General features: G+C 43.5%; 3 non-coding genes across 3 annotated transcripts; all 3 read left to right on the forward strand.

Moving 5' to 3' along the window:
* Positions 1-3,859: 3,859 nt before the first annotated feature.
* On the forward strand, positions 3,860-4,048 carry LOC142704705 (U2 spliceosomal RNA). The gene has a single exon (XR_012868122.1). It is a non-coding gene; the product is annotated as a U2 spliceosomal RNA (small nuclear RNA).
* Positions 4,049-5,382: 1,334 nt separating this feature from the next.
* LOC142704755 (U2 spliceosomal RNA) lies at positions 5,383-5,573 on the forward strand. The gene has a single exon (XR_012868162.1). It is a non-coding gene; the product is annotated as a U2 spliceosomal RNA (small nuclear RNA).
* Positions 5,574-6,901: 1,328 nt separating this feature from the next.
* Positions 6,902-7,092, forward strand: LOC142704756 (U2 spliceosomal RNA). Its single transcript, XR_012868163.1, has one exon. It is a non-coding gene; the product is annotated as a U2 spliceosomal RNA (small nuclear RNA).
* The last annotated feature ends 5,083 nt before the right edge of the window (positions 7,093-12,175 follow it).

Here is a 12,175-nt window from a genome sequence, read left to right on the forward strand (position 1 = left end):
GTGCGCAACCTCCCCCTCTAGAACGGCCTGCACGGCCTGCACGGCCTCAGGGGGGAGCGGCGGGGCCCTTGGGGGACCCACCCGATACAGACCTATATGGTCAGCCGTTAGAGACCCAGGTAAGGCTGTGTGAATCTGGACTCCCTGTATACGAGATGAGGGCTGTTGGCTCGACGCTCACGGAAGGTAGTTCCTCTCCTGAATCATCCCCTTTCTCGCTAGAGTCAGACGAGGGCGGGGAGATGAGTTCAAGCGAGATTTCTGGTATTGCTGGTGGAGGCCAAGTCTGATTTTAAGTAACACGATTATTTATTTTTTAAAATCAAGACTAACACAATTAAAACTCCACGATGTCTGAAATAAAGGGGATCTCCCTCAACGTGAGGGGCGCCAAGTCCAAAGTCAGAAGGGTTGCTCTCTTCAGTTTTTTATCTGGCCTGGCAGCCTCTGTTTTTTTCCTGCAGGAGTGCGGCATTCCCCATGCAATGAAGTACCATAAATACAAAGAGGATTGGAAGTATGGTCCATCAGTCTGGTCTGGATCTAACGAGTCCAGATCAGCAGGGGTCGCCATTCTTTTTAAGGGAAACGTTTTTATTGATTTTATTCAAGAGATTCTTCCAGGACGTATTTTATTGGTTAAAGCTTTTATTGACGGCGTAAAATGGCAGTTTTTAAATTTTTACGGCTCACCTGACAAAAAGGAGAGAGCAGAGATGCTAGAAATGTTACCTCTTTTTATTAATACAACTGAGCCTTTTATCCTCGCAGGTGATTTTAACTGTATCCTGAGGGGGGAACGCCGGCTTACCAGTACTACAAGTAGGAATTACGATAAGACCTCTGGACTGCTCAAAGATATTGTAAATGATTTTAAATTAACAGATTTGTACAAAGAATGTAATAGGAGCAGCCCAGAGGAAGCCGGCGTTACCTGGAGCAACGCCACCTGTAGCTCCAGGATAGATTTTATTTTTTGTAATGAGAATGTACTGCCTTTTAATTGTGAAGTTTTAACTAATGTTTTCTCAGATCACAAGCTTTTATCATTTTATGTAAAGCGTGATTTTAATAAACCGGTGTGTAAGAAGTCCTGGAAGTTAAATGTTTCCCTTTTAGATGATCCACAGGTTTTTACTGATTTTATTGAATTTTACCAAAAATGCAGGCGGGGGAGAGACATGCGTACTCCCATCAGTGCATGGTGGGAGAAAATGAAAAAAAGAATAAAGGAATTTTTTATTAAAAAGAGCGTGGCGAAAGCCAGAGAAAAACATGCTTTTTTTAAAATTCTCAGCACCCGTCTGCAGACCCTGTACAAGATGAGAGATAATGAAATTGACGTTAAAACTGATATCACTAATTTAAAAAAAGAAATAGCTCAGTGCCTGGAGCAGAAAGGCAAAGAAATCATTTTTCGTTCCAAAATTCAGCATGTGGAGGAGAATGAGACCTGCTCCAGGTACTTTTTTAAAAAAATTAACAATAAAAAGGCTATTATTAAAAATATTGAAGGTGTGTCAGATGTACAGGGTATTTTAAGTAAAGTTCATGAGTTTTATGCTGACCTTTTTAGTGTTAAAACTGTGGATCATAATTTTATGCGTGACTCACTGAAGGAGATTACTACTGTTTTAGACCCTGTCTCCCAGAATTTTTTATTACAGGAGCTGACGGAGCAGGAGGTTTTAGAAACGGTAAAGAGTTTTAAAGCCGGAAAAGTTCCCGGACCGGACGGTATACCCAGTGAGTTTTATGTCAAATTTTATGACATTTTAAAAGAGGATCTTTTTAGCCTTTTTTATGAAGTTTTTAATTCCAAGATGCTGCCTAAGTCCTGGCGGAAGGGTGAGGTCTCCCTGCTACATAAGAAAGGTGACATCGCAGTTTTGAAGAACTGGAGACCAATAACCCTTCTGAATAGCGACTATAAAATAATGGCAAAAGTGTGCGCAAATAGATTAAAAGCCATAATACCCCACATTGTACACTCTAACCAGGTGTGTGGGGTGCCAGGCCGCAGCATCTGGGATAATCTTAACCTGGTAAAAGATGTGATTGAGGACACGAGGTCTAGAAGAGGTAAATTAGCCATTTTATCTATAGACTTCGAGAAGGCGTTCGACCGTGTCTCTCATTTTTATCTTTTTAAGGTTTTAGAGCGTATGGGTATACCTGAAGGATTTTTATTATCACTTAAAGCCTTTTATAAAGATTGCACAAGCAAAATTTTAGTGAATGGTTTTAAGACACAGGACGTGATTTTAGACTCAGGGGTGAAGCAGGGGTGTCCCTTGTCCCCACTGCTTTTTATTTGCGCATTAGAGCCTCTACTGTGTACAATTCGCCGCGATAAGTTAATACGTGGAGTCCCCCTGCCCGGGGGTGGCGGCGTAGAGGCTAAAGCAGTGGGGTACATGGACGATGTAGCGGTTTTTTGCAGGGACACCCTGTCGCTTCAGAGAACCCTCAGACAAATTGAGTTTTATTGCTGTGCTTCCGGTTTTAAGGTGAACTTCGACAAAAGTAATATTTTAAATATAGGAAGCATGGCTTTTAGAGACATACCCGTCCCTGTGTCAGATAATATTACGATTTTAGGTGTCTCCTTCAGTGAGTGCGATAATGGTTTTATCAGTTGGGACATGGTGGCGCAGAAGGTAAATCAAAAAATATGCATGTGGAACATGAGAAAACTTACCATGGAGGGAAAAGTTTTAATTATTAAAATGGTCATTTTACCCCTGCTTTTATATCTCAGTATGGTTTTCCCTCCCCCCACGGTTTTATTGCAAAAAATTACTAAAGCATGTTTTACCTTCTTTTGGAGTTCCAGAATGGAGAAACTTAAAAGAGAGATTGTGATGAAATCCAAACCGAAGGGTGGCAAAGATTTTCCGAATTTTAACAGGTTTCTTTTAATCAAGTTCTTCAGTTTCTGTTTTAATTCCCTTTTTAAAGAACATTATTGGTCCTATTTTTTACGTTTTAATACAGGGTTTTTAATGCGAAGGTTTGGGTGGTTCAACATTGTTTTATCCTCACCTTACGCTTTTAAACTCTCAATAAACTATGTGATTTTAGAAAAGATAGTGACCTTATTCAACCTGAAGGGAAAAAATGTAAATGAGCTGAAAAATAGTAAAAAATTAATTAAAGACCTAAGAGAAAGTGAGACGGTCAGCAGGATTGAGAATTTTAATGAGGAACGAAGTGCTTTTATCTTCAAAATTATTAATGTGTTTTATCTTTTTAATACACAGATGGACCTGGCCTGGAGCTGCATTCATCAATGTCTTCCATGCCGGGCATTCCAATACAGAAGGAGGCTCGCGAGGTCTGCCGTCTGCCCGAGGGAAGGCTGCCAGGCCGAGGAAACGATTCGACACATTTTTTGGACGTGTGATTTTGCGAAGGAATTTTGGAAAAAAATATTCCCTCTTTTGGTAAAGATGGCAGACCTGAAAGACTTGAATTATGAAGATATTTTATATGGACTATTTGGATGCCCAACCGCGAGCCAAAAGATAATAGCGTGGAAGACGATGAATTGCGCCAAAGAAGCTCTATGGAAGGCCAGGAACATCCTGATTTTTAAGCACGATGTTTTATCTACTGATGATGTTTTAGGTCTTTGTTTTAGCGAAATGTACATTTATTATTTATTAGACAAAAAAAGAAATGCCACCCTTCTTAATAAATGGTTTGTGAAAGAATGGAACTCCAACATATAAAGATTTGCCACCATGTCCCTTTTATGTAATGTAATGCAATGAAATATTGATTTTATTGTTATTCATTTGTACAAAAGTTGGTTTTATTGTAAACTGTATTTTTTATCATGAAATAAATCATTGACACCCCTGAAAAGGGGTAGCCAACTTAAAAAAAAAAATCTGTTCTTATCAGTTTAATATCTGATACGTCCCCTATCTGGGGACCATATATTAAATGGATTTTTCGAACAGGGAGATGGAAATAGAGCTTGCTCTGTCCACTCCACGCATTGACCTGGTATTGCAGTATTTCCAGGACCGGTGCACCCTTCCCTTATGTGTTGACTAAAATCAGATTCCAAAAGTGCTATTTGTGTTTGCTATTGTTTTTGTCTTTCTGATGGGATCTCCCCTTTTAATCCCATTATTTCAACACCTGTTGGACAATGCATTTGTACAGTCATGTGTGATAATGAGCTCATTTATTAAATGCAATTAATTAATACATTGCCACCTCTTGTTGTGTGTGTGTGTGTGTGTGTGTGTGTGTGTGTGTGTGTGTGTGTGTGTGTGTGTGTGTGTGTGTCTTCTGTGTTTCTGTGTTTCCGGCATTTCACATTGGAACAGCTCATTCACCTTCCTTGTCTTCTCTCCGCCCTCCCTTTTAGGTAAGTTAAAGAGCTGCACCTGAGCCAGCCACTGATTGATGCAGCACCACAGTCAAATAGTGGAGTGGAGTGGAGTAGGGGAACAGCAAACAGCCATTAAAGCAGCCAGCCGCCTACCCGCCACAATGGACCTACCTGTGTACACTAGATGGATGTGATGGAATGTACTGTCGTCCCTACATTTCAAGAAGAAGTAAGAATTGCAGTTGCAACAAACCCTTGCTTGCCTACAAAGAGAGCAGCAATTTGGATTTGTTACTATGTTACCTGGAAGAATAACAAACTGTGCAAGGATGGAGGTTGTAGGAGCAAAGAGAAGTTGTCTGTAAAGTTGGTGGATGCCTATTTTCCATTTTGCAGTCCCTTGTCTCCCTCTTGTGGCCTCCTGGAGGCAAGTAGCTGTGCAAAAAAAAGACAGCCTGGCGGCCGGCTGTTGCAGTGTTGCCCTCTCAGGCAACACTGAGTGACTGACTGAGCCGCACCGTCTTATATAAAGTTCAGACGGAACTTTGCACGTGTCATAGTGGAGCCCTCAGGATTCCAGAGCCAGCTTTCTGACATCATAATGGGGCCTGCCTCAGAGATAAAAGCCTGGGCCCAGGCAGTGTTGGTCAGTGCTGCTCAGCAGGCAGCACCGGACTGGATTGGATTAAAGCTGATACAAGGTGTGAAGGAACAAGGGGTGGCTGTGGGCATGCACTTGCTGCCGCTGCCAGTGTTTATCTGCATGGCAGGAGGGCATTTGGGCGTTGCCAGGAAGGCGTTTTTATGTAGATTCCTCCTCCTCTTTCAGCACTGCATTGTGGTGCAAGCAAAAGAAGCAAATCCTGTCTGGCTTCCTCTCCGGCCTTTATTCACCTCCCTCCCGCTTAGTAGCTGTAAATGTGTGTGAGCCTGCAGGGCCCCATGGAATTGCCTAGGAGTAGGCTGAATCAATCGCTGCAAGGGGTGAACAGCAGTATTAGGCAGGCTCGGTCAACGGCCGGCCCATTCGGGTTATCGCTTCTCGGCCTTTTGGCTAAGATCAAGTGTAGTATCTGTTCTTATCAGTTTAATATCTGATACGTCCCCTATCTGGGGACCATATATTAAATGGATTTTTCGAACAGGGAGATGGAAATAGAGCTTGCTCTGTCCACTCCACGCATTGACCTGGTATTGCAGTATTTCCAGGACCGGTGCACCCTTCCCTTATGTGTTGACTAAAATCAGATTCCAAAAGTGCTATTTGTGTTTGCTATTGTTTTTGTCTTTCTGATGGGATCTCCCCTTTTAATCCCATTATTTCAACACCTGTTGGACAATGCATTTGTACAGTCATGTGTGATAATGAGCTCATTTATTAAATGCAATTAATTAATACATTGCCACCTCTTGTTGTGTGTGTGTGTGTGTGTGTGTGTGTGTGTGTGTGTGTGTGTGTGTGTGTGTGTGTGTCTTCTGTGTTTCTGTGTTTCCGGCATTTCACATTGGAACAGCTCATTCACCTTCCTTGTCTTCTCTCCGCCCTCCCTTTTAGGTAAGTTAAAGAGCTGCACCTGAGCCAGCCACTGATTGATGCAGCACCACAGTCAAATAGTGGAGTGGAGTGGAGTAGGGGAACAGCAAACAGCCATTAAAGCAGCCAGCCGCCTACCCGCCACAATGGACCTACCTGTGTACACTAGATGGATGTGATGGAATGTACTGTCGTCCCTACATTTCAAGAAGAAGTAAGAATTGCAGTTGCAACAAACCCTTGCTTGCCTACAAAGAGAGCAGCAATTTGGATTTGTTACTATGTTACCTGGAAGAATAACAAACTGTGCAAGGATGGAGGTTGTAGGAGCAAAGAGAAGTTGTCTGTAAAGTTGGTGGATGCCTATTTTCCATTTTGCAGTCCCTTGTCTCCCTCTTGTGGCCTCCTGGAGGCAAGTAGCTGTGCAAAAAAAAGACAGCCTGGCGGCCGGCTGTTGCAGTGTTGCCCTCTCAGGCAACACTGAGTGACTGACTGAGCCGCACCGTCTTATATAAAGTTCAGACGGAACTTTGCACGTGTCATAGTGGAGCCCTCAGGATTCCAGAGCCAGCTTTCTGACATCATAATGGGGCCTGCCTCAGAGATAAAAGCCTGGGCCCAGGCAGTGTTGGTCAGTGCTGCTCAGCAGGCAGCACCGGACTGGATTGGATTAAAGCTGATACAAGGTGTGAAGGAACAAGGGGTGGCTGTGGGCATGCACTTGCTGCCGCTGCCAGTGTTTATCTGCATGGCAGGAGGGCATTTGGGCGTTGCCAGGAAGGCGTTTTTATGTAGATTCCTCCTCCTCTTTCAGCACTGCATTGTGGTGCAAGCAAAAGAAGCAAATCCTGTCTGGCTTCCTCTCCGGCCTTTATTCACCTCCCTCCCGCTTAGTAGCTGTAAATGTGTGTGAGCCTGCAGGGCCCCATGGAATTGCCTAGGAGTAGGCTGAATCAATCGCTGCAAGGGGTGAACAGCAGTATTAGGCAGGCTCGGTCAACGGCCGGCCCATTCGGGTTATCGCTTCTCGGCCTTTTGGCTAAGATCAAGTGTAGTATCTGTTCTTATCAGTTTAATATCTGATACGTCCCCTATCTGGGGACCATATATTAAATGGATTTTTCGAACAGGGAGATGGAAATAGAGCTTGCTCTGTCCACTCCACGCATTGACCTGGTATTGCAGTATTTCCAGGACCGGTGCACCCTTCCCTTATGTGTTGACTAAAATCAGATTCCAAAAGTGCTATTTGTGTTTGCTATTGTTTTTGTCTTTCTGATGGGATCTCCCCTTTTAATCCCATTATTTCAACACCTGTTGGACAATGCATTTGTACAGTCATGTGTGATAATGAGCTCATTTATTAAATGCAATTAATTAATACATTGACACCTCTTGTTGTGTGTGTGTGTGTGTGTGTGTGTGTGTGTGTGTGTGTGTGTGTGTGTGTGTGTGTGTGTGTGTGTGTGTGTGTGTGTGTGTCTTCTGTGTTTCTGTGTTTCCGGCATTTCACATTGGAACAGCTCATTCACCTTCCTTGTCTTCTCTCCGCCCTCCCTTTTAGGTAAGTTAAAGAGCTGCACCTGAGCCAGCCACTGATTGATGCAGCACCACAGTCAAATAGTGGAGTGGAGTGGAGTAGGGGAACAGCAAACAGCCATTAAAGCAGCCAGCCGCCTACCCGCCACAATGGACCTACCTGTGTACACTAGATGGATGTGATGGAATGTACTGTCGTCCCTACATTTCAAGAAGAAGTAAGAATTGCAGTTGCAACAAACCCTTGCTTGCCTACAAAGAGAGCAGCAATTTGGATTTGTTACTATGTTACCTGGAAGAATAACAAACTGTGCAAGGATGGAGGTTGTAGGAGCAAAGAGAAGTTGTCTGTAAAGTTGGTGGATGCCTATTTTCCATTTTGCAGTCCCTTGTCTCCCTCTTGTGGCCTCCTGGAGGCAAGTAGCTGTGCAAAAAAAAGACAGCCTGGCGGCCGGCTGTTGCAGTGTTGCCCTCTCAGGCAACACTGAGTGACTGACTGAGCCGCACCGTCTTATATAAAGTTCAGACGGAACTTTGCACGTGTCATAGTGGAGCCCTCAGGATTCCAGAGCCAGCTTTCTGACATCATAATGGGGCCTGCCTCAGAGATAAAAGCCTGGGCCCAGGCAGTGTTGGTCAGTGCTGCTCAGCAGGCAGCACCGGACTGGATTGGATTAAAGCTGATACAAGGTGTGAAGGAACAAGGGGTGGCTGTGGGCATGCACTTGCTGCCGCTGCCAGTGTTTATCTGCATGGCAGGAGGGCATTTGGGCGTTGCCAGGAAGGCGTTTTTATGTAGATTCCTCCTCCTCTTTCAGCACTGCATTGTGGTGCAAGCAAAAGAAGCAAATCCTGTCTGGCTTCCTCTCCGGCCTTTATTCACCTCCCTCCCGCTTAGTAGCTGTAAATGTGTGTGAGCCTGCAGGGCCCCATGGAATTGCCTAGGAGTAGGCTGAATCAATCGCTGCAAGGGGTGAACAGCAGTATTAGGCAGGCTCGGTCAACGGCCGGCCCATTCGGGTTATCGCTTCTCGGCCTTTTGGCTCAGATCAGGTTTATTGCCTGGTCTGGGCCGGGGGTTCGGTCTTTCGTGGAGTCCTCTCCGACGTTTTTGGGAGCGATCATCGTGCCGTTGGGCATTCCTCATCAAGATGGCAGCTGTGCGGAATACAATTCGTTTTGTGGTGAATGAGCAGAGGAGAGAAGAAGTGGATACTGGGCACATCATTGAGAACATCCTTCTGGACCTGGCTGGAGTCACATTGGTAGAGGTATTCTGTATCCAAGCTTTCAGCAATATTGCTACGTATGACGTATCCTTTTTTGAGGCCGCCTACTGTCTAAATGTTTTTCAGTTGCTCAAGGAGAAACATATGCATGAGGCTTTAAAATCTATTGAAGTGCTACCTCTTTTCTCAGCAGTGGAGAAATGTATTACCATCCACATGTATAACCCATTTCTGGATAGAAGGCTGGTCAGGGCCTTTTTAGCTCACTACTGTACCCATGTTAGAGGAGGTGTGGAGCAGAAGAACCTATGGGGAGTTTTCAATGGTGATATCAAGTACTGGGTCAGGCTGAAACCTGACTCCAGCTGTATTGGAGGAGTGATGAATCCTCCTGCTAATTTTTCCATTGGTGGGAACAAGGGATATCTTTACTACCAAGATATGCCATCATTTTGCAGATCATGTTTTTCCTACGGGCATACTAAAGATGCATGTAAAGGCAAGGTTTGCAGAAATTGCAAGGAAACAGGACATGAGGTTAGTGCATGCATTTCCCCATCCAGGTGTGATATTTGTGGTTTGCCTGGTCATACCTGTAGAAAATGCCCAAAGGTGTTTCCCTTCTTAGGGCAAGAGAGAAGGACATGGGGCAGACAGGTGAGAACAACAAGTTCCCTTGCTGCCTCTTCTGATGTAATTTCAGAGCCTGCTGGCAGTGTTTCTGTGGCTGCTTCTCAGGACCCTGGGAAAGCTGGATTAGGAGAGGTTCTAACCTCACATACTGACAGCATGGAGTTGGGTGTGGTCCCTCCTGCAGAGCCAACTGTTGATGAGACACCTGTGGTTATACCTATGGAAGGTGAAGACACAGCGCCACCTAGTGGGTGTGCATACCCTGATAATGGTGCAAGTATGCAAATTTTGTCTTTCTCTAGCCCAGAGTCAAAAACGGAAGACTCAGCTAAAGTGGAGTGGTCAATATCGGAGGAGGACGAGAAGGAGGCCAGGATGCCTAGTGCCACTAGTGCGGAAATTTTCCACAAAGTTGTCTCAAAAAGGGGGAAATCTGGAAAGGCGGTGAAGAGACTGAAGATTGGTTTGTTGGAAGATTCTGCTCATGCAAATCCTTTCTCATTGCTGGACAGTGACTCTAGTTGTAGCCCTAAGTCATCTGAGGTGGCCTCAGAAGTACCCAGCTCTCCTGGGGAAGGTTTCCTCAGTGAAGTCAATGTGGCAAATCTGGAAAGAGCAATGTATTTCCCTGGGACGTGATATGTTCTGGCTATTTCATGGCTTGCTTTTCCACTAACCATACTATGCCCGCATGTCTTTGAGATTAAAGATTGTCTCACAAAATGTACGGGTGTTCTCCTCTGCTCACAAGCGTGCTGCAGTCCTGGACTTTTTGGCCTCTAAGGGCAGTGACATTGTTTGCGTACAAGAGTGTGGTTTATCAAAAATGCCTAGGAAAGAAGAATGGAAGTTTGGGGAAGCAATTTGGTCCTTTTCTTCCACAAATAGGAATGATGGAATTGGTATTCTCTTCAAAAATAATGAGTTTGTCATCAAACAGACTCAGATCATTCAGGAAGGAAGATGTGTCTGTGTGTTACTATCCTATAAGGGATGGCAGTTTAGGCTTATCAATATCTATGGCCATGCTGTGAAATCTGATAGGTTGGCACTTTTTGATAGTTTAAAATTTTTTCTACATGGTAAAGTTCCTGTTATTATTGTCGGTGATATTAACTGTATCCTGGAGAAGCAGGCCCGAGCTGGATCCACAGAGTCAAATGTGGACGCTACCGGAAGTTTGTGGAATAAAATTTTGCAGGACTTTGCTTTGCAGGACGCTGTCACCAGGAAACCAGGTCCATTTACGTACCATGCCGATGACGGAAGAACGGATTCTCGTCTGGACTTTTTCTTTTTTTCTATTTCAGCAATGAAATGTGTAGATTATGCGCAGGAGAGAGTGTGGTTTTCAGATCACGAGTGTTTGTTGGGGGTTTTTGTTATAAATAATTTCTTTTATGGTAGAGGGGTATGGAAGATGAATGTTAGTTTTTTGAGTGATGAAAGGGTAAAAACTAGGTTTGGGAAAAAATATGGGTTTTGGGTTAGGAAGAAAAGTTCTTTCTCTAATGTGTGTGAATGGTGGGTATGGGTGAAAAAAAAGATTGGTGGGTTTTTTAGACAGATAGGGTATAGAAGAGCGAGAAGGAAAAGATTGCAATATTCACGCTTTAATATGCGGATGACGTTCCTTCAACAATGTAAAAATTTGGGTATGGATGTAAGACACGATTTGGAAAAAACAAAAAAAGATATTAAGGAGTGGTTCCGAGAGAAAGGGAAAGAAATAATATTTAGGTCTAAGGTGGAGGTTAGAGATAATCACGAGAAGTGCACTAGATTTTTCTTTAAAAAAATGTGTGGTGGGAAAAGTGGTATGAATGTGTTATTGGATAAGGATGATAAAGAGGTGTTTGGTAAGGATGTGATTGATGTGGTGTCTGATTTTTATAAACAACTGTATGATGTGAAGAAGTGTGATCTGGGTGACGATGATGAGTTTTTGGATATTGTGTGTAATTTTGTTCCTGAAAGTGAATGTGAGCTTTTGCTTGGTGAGATTATGGATGGTGAAGTAAAGGATGTGGTGGGAAGTATGGCCAAAAATAAGTCTCCAGGGACCGATGGAATACCAGCTGATTTCTATGGGAAATATTGGGATATAATTGGGAAGGATGTTATTGATGTTATGAGAGTGTTGTTTTCTGGGACGAATATGTGTGATGTGATGAAGAAGGGTATGGTAGTTCTGTTGCATAAAAAAGGAGATAAGAGACGGTTAGAAAATTGGCGACCAATTACTTTGCTGAATACGGATTATAAAATTTTTGCCAAGCTGATTGCGAATCGTATGAGAGATGTGATTGGGTGTGTAATTGATGAGGATCAGGTATGTGCGGTACCGAAAAGGAAATTGCATGAGAACGTGGCGTTGGTGCGGGACATGCTTGAGGATTGTAAGGGTCGGAATAAGAAGGTGATTGTGTGTGCGTTAGATTTTGAGAAAGCGTTTGATCGTGTGGCGCATGTGTTTTTGTTCAAAGTGTTAGAGAGAATGGGTTTTCCGGTTCAGTTTGTGAGTTTGTTGAAGAAATTATACGCGAATGCAAAGAGTTGTGTGCAGGTGAATGGGTTTTTTTCAGAATCATTTAGTATTATGTCTGGTGTGCGACAGGGTTGTCCGTTGTCTCCCATCCTTTTTATTTGTGCGATTGAACCATTGTTGCAAATGATTAGAAATGATAAGGTTGTGAAAGGTTTGGTGGTGCCCGGGTGTGATGGAAAGCGTGTGAAAGCTTTGGGATATATGGATGATATTTGTGTATTGTGTGATTCAGTGTATGATATGTCCAGAGTGAAGTTGATTGTAAATATGTTTTGTATTGCGTCTGCTTTTAAAATAAATTGGGGTAAGAGCAAATTTAAAATTTTTTTCAGTAATGAGCGAGT

This window comes from Rhinoderma darwinii, unplaced genomic scaffold (genome assembly GCF_050947455.1).
Source record: "Rhinoderma darwinii isolate aRhiDar2 unplaced genomic scaffold, aRhiDar2.hap1 Scaffold_3364, whole genome shotgun sequence".
NCBI classification, from domain to species: Eukaryota; Metazoa; Chordata; class Amphibia; order Anura; family Rhinodermatidae; genus Rhinoderma; species Rhinoderma darwinii.